Raw genomic sequence first — 15,000 nt, 5'->3', positions numbered from 1 at the left:
CCGGCGTGGCAGCTTGCCCGCTCTCTGCACTCTGCCCAGCCCCGGTCGCCTGCCGAGGGGGATTGGAAAACGGCCGTGCACGTGGTCTCCCCTGCCGACCTAGGGAGCCCTGTGCCGGTTTCAGCTCGTGACACTTCTTTGGTGTGTGTGGTCAGACTCTTTTTCGCCTCCAGCTCGGCAGGCAGCGCACGCGCCCTGGGCCCACGTACGCACCGGTCTGCCACCCTCGCGGGGTGCGAGGTTTGTTTGCTTGAGAAGCCCTCTCTCTTGGCCAGCGAGACCCCGGAGGTCATCTCGCCCCGTCCTTGGTTAGGCCATGATCCAACACCTGGAGCGTCCGGGCTCCACAAACTCCCGAGGCCCACAGAGATTCGGCGGTGGGTGGAACGCCCTGAGGCCGGCCGAAGGAACCACCGCCGGGCGCACAAAGTACCTCCCTCCTCCCTGAGGTGCTCTGCCGCCAAACAAAACCCATGCAGGGGCTACTCCAAAGACGGATCTCCAGCCGCAAGACCGTCAACTGCTGCGGAGGAAGATCCCAGTCACCCCCTCGTCTGAACCGTCAATTGCTGCGGAGAAGGTCTCTTCCCAAACTGGTGGGGGGGATAAAAGCCCTGGTCGTGTTCCCTCTGAGCAGTTAGGGGTAACCGACAGAGGGCCGCGTGGTGGAGTCTGTCCCAAGCCTGAAACACCAGCGTCTCCGCTGGGCCGCCGGGCCTCTCCATACGGCACGAACACGACAAGCACGATCGATCCAGGAACGACGATTTCAGGACAACTCAGACGAATGAGAGCATGGTATATTTTAGCCCGAAGCCTCGCCCTTCTTTCATAGCTTCCGAGCATGTACACTTGGCCCTTCTTGCCCAAACTCTTGACGGTGCTGCCTTCCCGTCTATTTTAGTGCCTTCAACCTTAAGTATTATATTGCCTTCGAGCCCATTGTGGCACCACTTAAGGACAATGCACGAAGTGACCAACATACCAAAACTTTTTCTAAGTGTCTCTGAAAAACGTGTTCCCGAAAATCTCCGGGCACTCCGCCAATCCCCCCGTACAGAAAATGCAATTTTCGATTCGGCGGGGTAGCTCGCGGAGGGTCGACCGCGGATGCTGCATCTCAGCCCGGGTTCACGTCGAAAATCGGACCCTCATCAGAGCCTCCAGCGGCAACTCGTGAACCATGACCGGGAGTGCCCGTACCAGAAATGCAAATGCGACGTCGGCGGGCGACCGCGCGGAGGTCCCACCGGCCGAAGTCTCGTGAGGCCGGCCTGAGCCATCCGATGTTAACTTCATGGACTTCCGTGGGGAACTTGTTAACTGGCGGGCTGGCAGGAGCAAGCCATTGCCAAGCGGGCCGACTGTCGGAAGCATGACCGTCAGTTGAGCACTGTGGCCGGTAAGACACCCTTGAATCCGATACGATCGGGACTTCCGCGACCGGACTTAGGTTTCTTTTAGGACTTTGCCATTCTTGCGGGGAAAAGGGAAACACCGGAGCTCCCCGAGTTCACGAGCCGACCAAGAAGAGGTGCCACGGGGCTCCCACGAAGCGGTCGTGGTCGGCCCCTGGCCACCGGTCACCGGTCACCGAGTTCAAAACACGGCCCCTGTAATCTCCGGAGAGTCCGCCAATCCCCCCGTGCAGAAATTGCAAGTTGATGATCGGCGGATCGGACTCCGGAGGTCCTACCGAAAAGGGAGCGACCTGGTCGACCGCTCGCCGCGGATCCTACCCCATCGGACTTCCGGGCAACCCAGAATCTCAAACCGGCGGAGGGCAAATCGTTCAGCAGAGTGCCAAGCCTCCACTGGCGGCAAGGGCCCCTCTCTGCCCCGCCGGAGGGGAGAGGGCAGACACCGGAGCTCCCCCGAATCGGTCGTAGTCGGCCCCTGGCCACCGGTCACCGAGTTCAAAACACGGCACCTGAAATCTCCGGAGAGTCCGCCAATCCCCCCGTGCAGAAAATGCAAGTTGATGATCGGCGGCTCGGGATCCGGAGGTCCTACCGAAAAGGGAGCGACCTGGTCGGCCGCACGCCGCGGATCCGACCCCATCGGACTTCCGGGCAACCCAGAATCTCAAGCCGGCGGAGGGCAAATCGTTCAGCAGAGTGCCAAGCCTCCACTTGCGGCAAGGGCCACTCTCTGCCCCGCCGGAGGGGAGAGGTCAGACACCGGAGCTCCCCCGAATCGGTCGTAGTCGGCCCCTGGCCAACGGTCACCGAGTTCAAAACACGGCACCTGAAATCTCCGGAGAGTCCGCCAATCCCCCCGTGCAGAAAATGCAAGTTGATGATCGGCGGCTCTGGATCCGGAGGTCCTACCGAAAAGGGAGCGACCTGGTCGGCCGCACGCCGCGGATCCAACCCCATCCGACTTCCGGGCAACCCAGAATCTCAACCGGGCGGAGGGCAAATCGTTCAGCTGAGTGCCAAGACTCAACTGGCGGCGAGGCTGACTCTCTGACCTAACGGCAGGGAGAGGGCAGACACCGCAGCTCTCCCGAAGCGGTCGTGGTCGGCCCCTGGCCACCGGTCACCGAGTTCAAAACACGGCACCTGAAATCTCCGGAGAGTCCGCCAATCCCCCCGTGCAGAAAATGCAAGTTGATGATCGGCGGCACGGGCTCCGGAAGTCCTACCGAAAAGGGAGCGACCTGGTCGGCCGAACTCCGTGGATCCGACCCCATACGACTTCCAGTCTCTTCGTTAATAACCATACCGGACAACTCGTAAACCAAACTCAGCTACGAACGGCAATTAGTTAAGCAGAAGGGCCGAGCAACTCGTCAACCAAACGGACGTGGGGAAACTCGTGAACCAAGCAGACGTGGGGCAACTCGTGAACCAGACGGCCAGGGAACTCGTCAATCAAGCTTTCCTGGAGCAATTCGTAAACCAAGCTGACCTACGAACGGCAATTAGTTAAGCAGAAGGGCCGGGCAACTCGTCAACCAAACGGACGTGGGGCAACTCGTGAACCAAGCAGACGTGGGGCAACTCGTGAACCAGACGGCCAGGGAACTCGTGAATCAAGCTTTCGTGGAGCAACTCGTAAACCAAGCTAACCTACGAACGGCAATGCACCAGAAGGACTGGGCAACTCATGAACCAAATGGACGTGGGGCAATTCGTGAACCAGGCAGACGTGGGGCAACTCGTGAACCAGACGGACAGGCAACTCGTGAATCAAGCTTTCGTGGGGCAACCCGTAAACCAAGCTGACCTACGAACGGCAATTAGTTAAGCAGAAGTGCCGGGCAACTCGTCAACCAAACGGACGTAGGGCAACTCGTGAACCAAGCAGACGTGGGGCAACTCGTGAACCAGACGGCCAGGGAACTCGTGAATCAAGCTTTCGTGGAGCAACTCGTAAACCAAGCTAACCTACGAACGGCAATGCACCAGAAGGACTGGGCAACTCATGAACCAAATGGACGTGTGGCAATTCGAAAACCAAGCAGACGTGCGGCAACTCGTGAACCAAGCAGACGTGGGGCAACTCGTGGACCAAGCTGACCTACGAACGGCAATTAGTTAAGCAGAAGTGCCGGGCAACTCGTCAACCAAATGGACGTGGAGCAATTAGTGAAGCAAGCAGACCTGTGGCAACTCGTCAACCCGACGGCCAGGGAACTCGTGAATCAAGCTTTCGTGGAGCAACTCGTAAACCAAGCTGACGTACGAACGTCAATTCACCAGAAGGACTGGGCAACTCATGAACCAAATGGACGTGTGGCAATTCGAAAACCAAGCAGACGTGCGGCAACTCGTGAACCAAGCAGACGTGGGGCAACTCGTGAACCAGTCAGACAGGCAACTCGTGAACCAAGCAGACGTGGGGCAACTCGTGAACCAGACGGCCAGGGAACTCGTCAATCAAGCTTTCGTGGAGCAATTCGTAAACCAAGCTGACCTACGAACGGCAATTAGTAAAGCAGAAGGGCCGGGCAACTCGTCAACCAAATGGACGTGGGGCAATTCGTGAACCAAGCAGACGTGGGGCAACTCGTGAACCAGACATCCAGGGAACTCGTGAATCAAGCTTTCGTGGAGCAACTCGTAAACCAAGCTGACCTACGAACGGCAATGCACCAGAAGGACGGATCAACTCATGAACCAAACGGACGTGGGGCAATTCGTGAACCAGGCAGACCTGGGGCAACTCGTGAACCAGTCAGACAGGCAACTCGTGAATCAAGCTTTCGTGGGGCAACCCGTAAACCAAGCTGACCTACGAACGGCAATTAGTTAAGCAGAAGTGCCGGGCAACTCGTCAACCAAATGGACGTGGAGCAATTAGTGAAGCAAGCAGACCTGTGGCAACTCGTGAACCAGACGGCCAGGGAACTCGTGAATCAAGCTTTCGTGGGGCAACCCGTAAACCAAGCTGACCTACGAACGGCAATTAGTTAAGCAGAAGTGCCGGGCAACTCGTCAACCAAATGGACGTGGAGCAATTAGTGAAGCAAGCAGACCTGTGGCAACTCGTGAACCAGACGGCCAGGGAACTCGTGAATCAAGCTTTCGTGGAGCAACTCGTAAACCAAGCTGACCTACGAACGGCAATGCACCAGAAGGACTGGGCAACTCATGAACCAAATGGACGTGTGGCAATTCGAAAACCAAGCAGACGTGCGGCAACTCGTGAACCAAGCAGACGTGGGGCAACTCGTGAACCAGACGGCCAGGGAACTCGTGAATCAAGCTTTCCTGGAGCAATTCGTAAACCAAGCTGACGTACGTACGGCAATGCACCTGAAGGACTGGGCAACTCATGAACCAAATGGACGTGGGGCAATTCGTGAACCAGGCAGACGTGGGGCAACTCGTGAACCAGACGGACAGGCAACTCGTGAATCAAGCTTTCGTGGAGCAACTCGTAAACCAAGCTGACCTACGAACGGCAATTAGTTAAGCAGAAGTGCCGGGCAACTCGTCAACCAAACGGACGTGGGGCAACTCGTGAACCAAGCAGACGTGGGGCAACTCGTGAACCAGACGGCCAGGGAACTCGTGAATCAAGCTTTCCTGGAGCAATTCGTAAACCAAGCTGACGTACGAACGGCAATGCACCAGAAGGACTGGGCAACTCATGAACCAAATGGACGTCGGGTAATTCGTGAACCAGGCAGACGTGGGGCAACTCGTGAACCAGACGGACAGGCAACTCGTGAATCAAGCTTTCGTGGGCCAACTCGTAAACCAAGCTGACGTACGAACGGCAATGCATCTGAAGGACTGGGCAACTCATGAACCAAATGGACGTGGGGCAATTCGTGAACCAGGCAGACGTGGGGCAACTCGTGAACCAGACGGCCAGGGAACTCGTGAATCAAGCTTTCGTGGAGCAACTCGTAAACCAAGCTAACCTACGAACGGCAATGCACCAGAAGGACTGGGCAACTCATGAACCAAATGGACGTGGGGCAATTCGTGAACCAGGCAGACGTGGGGCAACTCGTGAACCAGACGGACAGGCAACTCGTGAATCAAGCTTTCGTGGGGCAACCCGTAAACCAAGCTGACCTACGAACGGCAATTAGTTAAGCAGAAGTGCCGGGCAACTCGTCAACCAAACGGACGTAGGGCAACTCGTGAACCAAGCAGACGTGGGGCAACTCGTGAACCAGACGGCCAGGGAACTCGTGAATCAAGCTTTCGTGGAGCAACTCGTAAACCAAGCTAACCTACGAACGGCAATGCACCAGAAGGACTGGGCAACTCATGAACCAAATGGACGTGTGGCAATTCGAAAACCAAGCAGACGTGCGGCAACTCGTGAACCAAGCAGACGTGGGGCAACTCGTGGACCAAGCTGACCTACGAACGGCAATTAGTTAAGCAGAAGTGCCGGGCAACTCGTCAACCAAATGGACGTGGAGCAATTAGTGAAGCAAGCAGACCTGTGGCAACTCGTCAACCAGACGGCCAGGGAACTCGTGAATCAAGCTTTCGTGGAGCAACTCGTAAACCAAGCTGACGTACGAACGTCAATTCACCAGAAGGACTGGGCAACTCATGAACCAAATGGACGTGTGGCAATTCGAAAACCAAGCAGACGTGCGGCAACTCGTGAACCAAGCAGACGTGGGGCAACTCGTGAACCAGTCAGACAGGCAACTCGTGAACCAAGCAGACGTGGGGCAACTCGTGAACCAGACGGCCAGGGAACTCGTCAATCAAGCTTTCGTGGAGCAATTCGTAAACCAAGCTGACCTACGAACGGCAATTAGTTAAGCAGAAGGGCCGGGCAACTCGTCAACCAAATGGACGTGGGGCAATTCGTGAACCAAGCAGACGTGGGGCAACTCGTGAACCAGACATCCAGGGAACTCGTGAATCAAGCTTTCGTGGAGCAACTCGTAAACCAAGCTGACCTACGAACGGCAATGCACCAGAAGGACGGGGCAACTCATGAACCAAACGGACGTGGGGCAATTCGTGAACCAGGCAGACCTGGGGCAACTCGTGAACCAGTCAGACAGGCAACTCGTGAATCAAGCTTTCGTGGGGCAACCCGTAAACCAAGCTGACCTACGAACGGCAATTAGTTAAGCAGAAGTGCCGGGCAACTCGTCAACCAAATGGACGTGGAGCAATTAGTGAAGCAAGCAGACCTGTGGCAACTCGTGAACCAGACGGCCAGGGAACTCGTGAATCAAGCTTTCGTGGGGCAACCCGTAAACCAAGCTGACCTACGAACGGCAATTAGTTAAGCAGAAGTGCCGGGCAACTCGTCAACCAAATGGACGTGGAGCAATTAGTGAAGCAAGCAGACCTGTGGCAACTCGTGAACCAGACGGCCAGGGAACTCGTGAATCAAGCTTTCGTGGAGCAACTCGTAAACCAAGCTGACCTACGAACGGCAATGCACCAGAAGGACTGGGCAACTCATGAACCAAACGGACGTGGGGCAATTCGTGAACCAGGCAGACCTGGGGCAACTCGTGAACCAGTCGGACAGGCAACTCGTGAACCAAGCAGACGTGGGGCAACTCGTGAACCAGACGGCCAGGGAACTCGTCAATCAAGCTTTCCTGGAGCAATTCGTAAACCAAGCTGACGTACGTACGGCAATGCACCTGAAGGACTGGGCAACTCATGAACCAAATGGACGTGGGGCAATTCGTGAACCAGGCAGACGTGGGGCAACTCGTGAACCAGACGGACAGGCAACTCGTGAATCAAGCTTTCGTGGGGCAACCCGTAAACCAAGCTGACCTACGAACGGCAATTAGTTAAGCAGAAGTGCCGGGCAACTCGTCAACCAAACGGACGTGGGGCAACTCGTGAACCAAGCAGACGTGGGGCAACTCGTGAACCAGACGGCCAGGGAACTCGTGAATCAAGCTTTCGTGGAGCAACTCGTAAACCAAGCTGAGGTACGAACGGCAATGCACCAGAAGGACTGGGCAACTCATGAACCAAATGGACGTGTGGCAATTCGAAAACCAAGCAGACGTGCGGCAACTCGTGAACCAAGCAGACGTGGGGCAACTCGTGAACCAGACGGCCAGGGAACTCGTGAATCAAGCTTTCCTGGAGCAATTCGTAAACCAAGCTGACGTACGTACGGCAATGCACCTGAAGGACTGGGCAACTCATGAACCAAATGGACGTGGGGCAATTCGTGAACCAGGCAGACGTGGGGCAACTCGTGAACCAGACGGACAGGCAACTCGTGAATCAAGCTTTCGTGGGGCAACCCGTAAACCAAGCTGACCTACGAACGGCAATTAGTTAAGCAGAAGTTCCGGGCAACTCGTCAACCAAACGGACGTGGGGCAACTCGTGAACCAAGCAGACGTGGGGCAACTCGTGAACCAGACGGCCAGGGAACTCGTGAATCAAGCTTTCGTGGAGCAACTCGTAAACCAAGCTGACGTACGAACGGCAATGCACCAGAAGGACTGGGCAACTCATGAACCAAATGGACGTGTGGCAATTCGAAAACCAAGCAGACGTGCGGCAACTCGTGAACCAAGCAGACGTGGGGCAACTCGTGGACCAAGCTGACCTACGAACGGCAATTAGTTAAGCAGAAGTGCCGGGCAACTCGTCAACCAAATGGACGTGGAGCAATTAGTGAAGCAAGCAGACCTGTGGCAACTCGTCAACCCGACGGCCAGGGAACTCGTGAATCAAGCTTTCGTGGAGCAACTCGTAAACCAAGCTGACGTACGAACGTCAATTCACCAGAAGGACTGGGCAACTCATGAACCAAATGGACGTGTGGCAATTCGAAAACCAAGCAGACGTGCGGCAACTCGTGAACCAAGCAGACGTGGGGCAACTCGTGAACCAGTCAGACAGGCAACTCGTGAACCAAGCAGACGTGGGGCAACTCGTGAACCAGACGGCCAGGGAACTCGTCAATCAAGCTTTCGTGGAGCAATTCGTAAACCAAGCTGACCTACGAACGGCAATTAGTAAAGCAGAAGGGCCGGGCAACTCGTCAACCAAATGGACGTGGGGCAATTCGTGAACCAAGCAGACGTGGGGCAACTCGTGAACCAGACATCCAGGGAACTCGTGAATCAAGCTTTCGTGGAGCAACTCGTAAACCAAGCTGACCTACGAACGGCAATGCACCAGAAGGACGGGGCAACTCATGAACCAAACGGACGTGGGGCAATTCGTGAACCAGGCAGACCTGGGGCAACTCGTGAACCAGTCAGACAGGCAACTCGTGAATCAAGCTTTCGTGGGGCAACCCGTAAACCAAGCTGACCTACGAACGGCAATTAGTTAAGCAGAAGTGCCGGGCAACTCGTCAACCAAATGGACGTGGAGCAATTAGTGAAGCAAGCAGACCTGTGGCAACTCGTGAACCAGACGGCCAGGGAACTCGTGAATCAAGCTTTCGTGGGGCAACCCGTAAACCAAGCTGACCTACGAACGGCAATTAGTTAAGCAGAAGTGCCGGGCAACTCGTCAACCAAATGGACGTGGAGCAATTAGTGAAGCAAGCAGACCTGTGGCAACTCGTGAACCAGACGGCCAGGGAACTCGTGAATCAAGCTTTCGTGGAGCAACTCGTAAACCAAGCTGACCTACGAACGGCAATGCACCAGAAGGACTGGGCAACTCATGAACCAAATGGACGTGTGGCAATTCGAAAACCAAGCAGACGTGCGGCAACTCGTGAACCAAGCAGACGTGGGGCAACTCGTGAACCAGACGGCCAGGGAACTCGTGAATCAAGCTTTCCTGGAGCAATTCGTAAACCAAGCTGACGTACGTACGGCAATGCACCTGAAGGACTGGGCAACTCATGAACCAAATGGACGTGGGGCAATTCGTGAACCAGGCAGACGTGGGGCAACTCGTGAACCAGACGGACAGGCAACTCGTGAAGCAAGCTTTCGTGGAGCAACTCGTAAACCAAGCTGACCTACGAACGGCAATTAGTTAAGCAGAAGTGCCGGGCAACTCGTCAACCAAACGGACGTGGGGCAACTCGTGAACCAAGCAGACGTGGGGCAACTCGTGAACCAGACGGCCAGGGAACTCGTGAATCAAGCTTTCCTGGAGCAATTCGTAAACCAAGCTGACGTACGAACGGCAATGCACCAGAAGGACTGGGCAACTCATGAACCAAATGGACGTCGGGTAATTCGTGAACCAGGCAGACGTGGGGCAACTCGTGAACCAGACGGACAGGCAACTCGTGAATCAAGCTTTCGTGGGCCAACTCGTAAACCAAGCTGACGTACGAACGGCAATGCATCTGAAGGACTGGGCAACTCATGAACCAAATGGACGTGGGGCAATTCGTGAACCAGGCAGACGTGGGGCAACTCGTGAACCAGACGGCCAGGGAACTCGTGAATCAAGCTTTCGTGGAGCAACTCGTAAACCAAGCTAACCTACGAACGGCAATGCACCAGAAGGACTGGGCAACTCATGAACCAAATGGACGTGGGGCAATTCGTGAACCAGGCAGACGTGGGGCAACTCGTGAACCAGACGGACAGGCAACTCGTGAATCAAGCTTTCGTGGGGCAACCCGTAAACCAAGCTGACCTACGAACGGCAATTAGTTAAGCAGAAGTGCCGGGCAACTCGTCAACCAAACGGACGTAGGGCAACTCGTGAACCAAGCAGACGTGGGGCAACTCGTGAACCAGACGGCCAGGGAACTCGTGAATCAAGCTTTCGTGGAGCAACTCGTAAACCAAGCTAACCTACGAACGGCAATGCACCAGAAGGACTGGGCAACTCATGAACCAAATGGACGTGTGGCAATTCGAAAACCAAGCAGACGTGCGGCAACTCGTGAACCAAGCAGACGTGGGGCAACTCGTGGACCAAGCTGACCTACGAACGGCAATTAGTTAAGCAGAAGTGCCGGGCAACTCGTCAACCAAATGGACGTGGAGCAATTAGTGAAGCAAGCAGACCTGTGGCAACTCGTCAACCAGACGGCCAGGGAACTCGTGAATCAAGCTTTCGTGGAGCAACTCGTAAACCAAGCTGACGTACGAACTTCAATTCACCAGAAGGACTGGGCAACTCATGAACCAAATGGACGTGTGGCAATTCGAAAACCAAGCAGACGTGCGGCAACTCGTGAACCAAGCAGACGTGGGGCAACTCGTGAACCAGTCAGACAGGCAACTCGTGAACCAAGCAGACGTGGGGCAACTCGTGAACCAGACGGCCAGGGAACTCGTCAATCAAGCTTTCGTGGAGCAATTCGTAAACCAAGCTGACCTACGAACGGCAATTAGTTAAGCAGAAGGGCCGGGCAACTCGTCAACCAAATGGACGTGGGGCAATTCGTGAACCAAGCAGACGTGGGGCAACTCGTGAACCAGACATCCAGGGAACTCGTGAATCAAGCTTTCGTGGAGCAACTCGTAAACCAAGCTGACCTACGAACGGCAATGCACCAGAAGGACGGGGCAACTCATGAACCAAACGGACGTGGGGCAATTCGTGAACCAGGCAGACCTGGGGCAACTCGTGAACCAGTCAGACAGGCAACTCGTGAATCAAGCTTTCGTGGGGCAACCCGTAAACCAAGCTGACCTACGAACGGCAATTAGTTAAGCAGAAGTGCCGGGCAACTCGTCAACCAAATGGACGTGGAGCAATTAGTGAAGCAAGCAGACCTGTGGCAACTCGTGAACCAGACGGCCAGGGAACTCGTGAATCAAGCTTTCGTGGGGCAACCCGTAAACCAAGCTGACCTACGAACGGCAATTAGTTAAGCAGAAGTGCCGGGCAACTCGTCAACCAAATGGACGTGGAGCAATTAGTGAAGCAAGCAGACCTGTGGCAACTCGTGAACCAGACGGCCAGGGAACTCGTGAATCAAGCTTTCGTGGAGCAACTCGTAAACCAAGCTGACCTACGAACGGCAATGCACCAGAAGGACTGGGCAACTCATGAACCAAACGGACGTGGGGCAATTCGTGAACCAGGCAGACCTGGGGCAACTCGTGAACCAGTCGGACAGGCAACTCGTGAACCAAGCAGACGTGGGGCAACTCGTGAACCAGACGGCCAGGGAACTCGTCAATCAAGCTTTCCTGGAGCAATTCGTAAACCAAGCTGACGTACGTACGGCAATGCACCTGAAGGACTGGGCAACTCATGAACCAAATGGACGTGGGGCAATTCGTGAACCAGGCAGACGTGGGGCAACTCGTGAACCAGACGGACAGGCAACTCGTGAATCAAGCTTTCGTGGGGCAACCCGTAAACCAAGCTGACCTACGAACGGCAATTAGTTAAGCAGAAGTGCCGGGCAACTCGTCAACCAAACGGACGTGGGGCAACTCGTGAACCAAGCAGACGTGGGGCAACTCGTGAACCAGACGGCCAGGGAACTCGTGAATCAAGCTTTCGTGGAGCAACTCGTAAACCAAGCTGACGTACGAACGGCAATGCACCAGAAGGACTGGGCAACTCATGAACCAAATGGACGTGTGGCAATTCGAAAACCAAGCAGACGTGCGGCAACTCGTGAACCAAGCAGACGTGGGGCAACTCGTGAACCAGACGGCCAGGGAACTCGTGAATCAAGCTTTCCTGGAGCAATTCGTAAACCAAGCTGACGTACGTACGGCAATGCACCTGAAGGACTGGGCAACTCATGAACCAAATGGACGTGGGGCAATTCGTGAACCAGGCAGACGTGGGGCAACTCGTGAACCAGACGGACAGGCAACTCGTGAATCAAGCTTTCGTGGGGCAACCCGTAAACCAAGCTGACCTACGAACGGCAATTAGTTAAGCAGAAGTTCCGGGCAACTCGTCAACCAAACGGACGTGGGGCAACTCGTGAACCAAGCAGACGTGGGGCAACTCGTGAACCAGACGGCCAGGGAACTCGTGAATCAAGCTTTCGTGGAGCAACTCGTAAACCAAGCTGACGTACGAACGGCAATGCACCAGAAGGACTGGGCAACTCATGAACCAAATGGACGTGTGGCAATTCGAAAACCAAGCAGACGTGCGGCAACTCGTGAACCAAGCAGACGTGGGGCAACTCGTGAACCAGACGGCCAGGGAACTCGTGAATCAAGCTTTCCTGGAGCAATTCGTAAACCAAGCTGACGTACGAACGGCAATGCACCAGAAGGACTGGGCAACTCATGAACCAAATGGACGTCGGGTAATTCGTGAACCAGGCAGACGTGGGGCAACTCGTGAACCAGACGGACAGGCAACTCGTGAATCAAGCTTTCGTGGGCCAACTCGTAAACCAAGCTGACCTACGAACGGCAATTAGTTAAGCAGAAGGGCCGGGCAACTCGTCAACCAAACGAACGTGGGGCAACTCGTGAACCAAGCAGACGTGGGGCAACTCGTGAACCAGACGGCCAGGGAACTCGTGAATCAAGCTTTCCTGGAGCAATTCGTAAACCAAGCTGACGTACGAACGGCAATGCACCTGAAGGACTGGGCAACTCATGAACCAAATGGACGTGGGGCAATTCGTGAACCAGGCAGACGTGGGGCAACTCGTGAACCAGACGGACAGGCAACTCGTGAATCAAGCTTTCGTGGAGCAACTCGTAAACCAAGCTAACCTACGAACGGCAATGCACCAGAAGGACTGGGCAACTCATGAACCAAACGGACGTGGGGCAATTCGTGAACCAGGCAGACGTGGGGCAACTCGTGAACCAGACGGACAGGCAACTCGTGCATCAAGCTTTCGTGGGGCAACCCGTAAACCAAGCTGACCTACGAACGGCAATTAGTTAAGCAGAAGTGCCGGGCAACTCGTCAACCAAACGGACGTGGGGCAACTCGTGAAGCAAGCAGACGTGGGGCAACTCGTGAACCAGACGGCCAGGGAACTCGTGAATCAAGCTTTCGTGGAGCAACTCGTAAACCAAGCTAACCTACGAACGGCAATGCACCAGAAGGACTGGGCAACTCATGAACCAAACGGACGTGGGGCAATTCGTGAACCAGGCAGACGTGGGGCAACTCGTGAACCAGACGGACAGGCAACTCGTGCATCAAGCTTTCGTGGGGCAACCCGTAAACCAAGCTGACCTACGAACGGCAATTAGTTAAGCAGAAGTGCCGGGCAACTCGTCAACCAAACGGACGTGGGGCAACTCGTGAAGCAAGCAGACGTGGGGCAACTCGTGAACCAGACGGCCAGGGAACTCGTGAATCAAGCTTTCGTGGAGCAACTCGTAAACCAAGCTAACCTACGAACGGCAATGCACCAGAAGGACTGGGCAACTCATGAACCAAACGGACGTGGGGCAATTCGTGAACCAGGCAGACGTGGGGCAACTCGTGAACCAGACGGACAGGCAACTCGTGCATCAAGCTTTCGTGGGGCAACCCGTAAACCAAGCTGACCTACGAACGGCAATTAGTTAAGCAGAAGTGCCGGGCAACTCGTCAACCAAATGGACGTGGAGCAATTAGTGAAGCAAGCAGACCTGTGGCAACTCGTGAACCAGACGGCCAGGGAACTCGTGAATCAAGCTTTCGTGGAGCAACTCGTAAACCAAGCTGACCTACGAACGGCAATGCACCAGAAGGACTGGGCAACTCATGAACCAAACGGACGTGGGGCAATTCGTGAACCAGGCAGACCTGGGGCAACTCGTGAACCAGTCGGACAGGCAACTCGTGAACCAAGCAGACGTGGGGCAACTCGTGAACCAGACGGCCAGGGAACTCGTCAATCAAGCTTTCCTGGAGCAATTCGTAAACCAAGCTGACCTACGAACGGCAATTAGTTAAGCAGAAGGGCCGGGCAACTCGTCAACCAAATGGACGTGGGGCAATTCGTGAACCAAGCAGACGTGGGGCAACTCGTGAACCAGACGGCCAGGGAACTCGTGAATCAAGCTTTCGTGGAGCAACTCGTAAACCAAGCTAACCTACGAACGGCAATGCACCAGAAGGACTGGGCAACTCATGAACCAAACGGACGTGGGGCAATTCGTGAACCAGGCAGACGTGGGGCAACTCGTGAACCAGACGGACAGGCAACTCGTGAATCAAGCTTTCGTGGGGCAACCCGTAAACCAAGCTGACCTACGAACGGCAATTAGTTAAGCAGAAGTGCCGGGCAACTCGTCAACCAAACGGACGTGGGGCAACTCGTGAAGCAAGCAGACGTGGGGCAACTCGTGAACCAGACGGCCAGGGAACTCGTGAATCAAGCTTTCGTGGAGCAACTCGTAAACCAAGCTGACCTACGAACGGCAATGCACCAGAAGGACTGGGCAACTCATGAACCAAACGGACGTGGGGCAATTCGTGAACCAGGCAGACGTGGGGCAACTCGTGAACCAGACGGACAGGCAACTCGTGAGTCAAGCTTTCGTGGGGCAACCCGTAAACCAAGCTGACCTACGAACGGCAATTAGTTAAGCAGAAGTGCCGGGCAACTCGTCAACCAAATGGACGTGGAGCAATTAGTGAAGCAAGCAGACCTGGGGCAACTCGTGAACCAGACGGCCAGGGAACTCGTGAATCAAGCTTTCGTGGAGCAACTCGTAAA

Source organism: Narcine bancroftii, unplaced genomic scaffold (genome assembly GCF_036971445.1).
Source record: "Narcine bancroftii isolate sNarBan1 unplaced genomic scaffold, sNarBan1.hap1 Scaffold_134, whole genome shotgun sequence".
In the NCBI taxonomy this organism is placed as follows: Eukaryota; Metazoa; Chordata; class Chondrichthyes; order Torpediniformes; family Narcinidae; genus Narcine; species Narcine bancroftii.
This window is presented reverse-complemented; position numbering follows the sequence as displayed.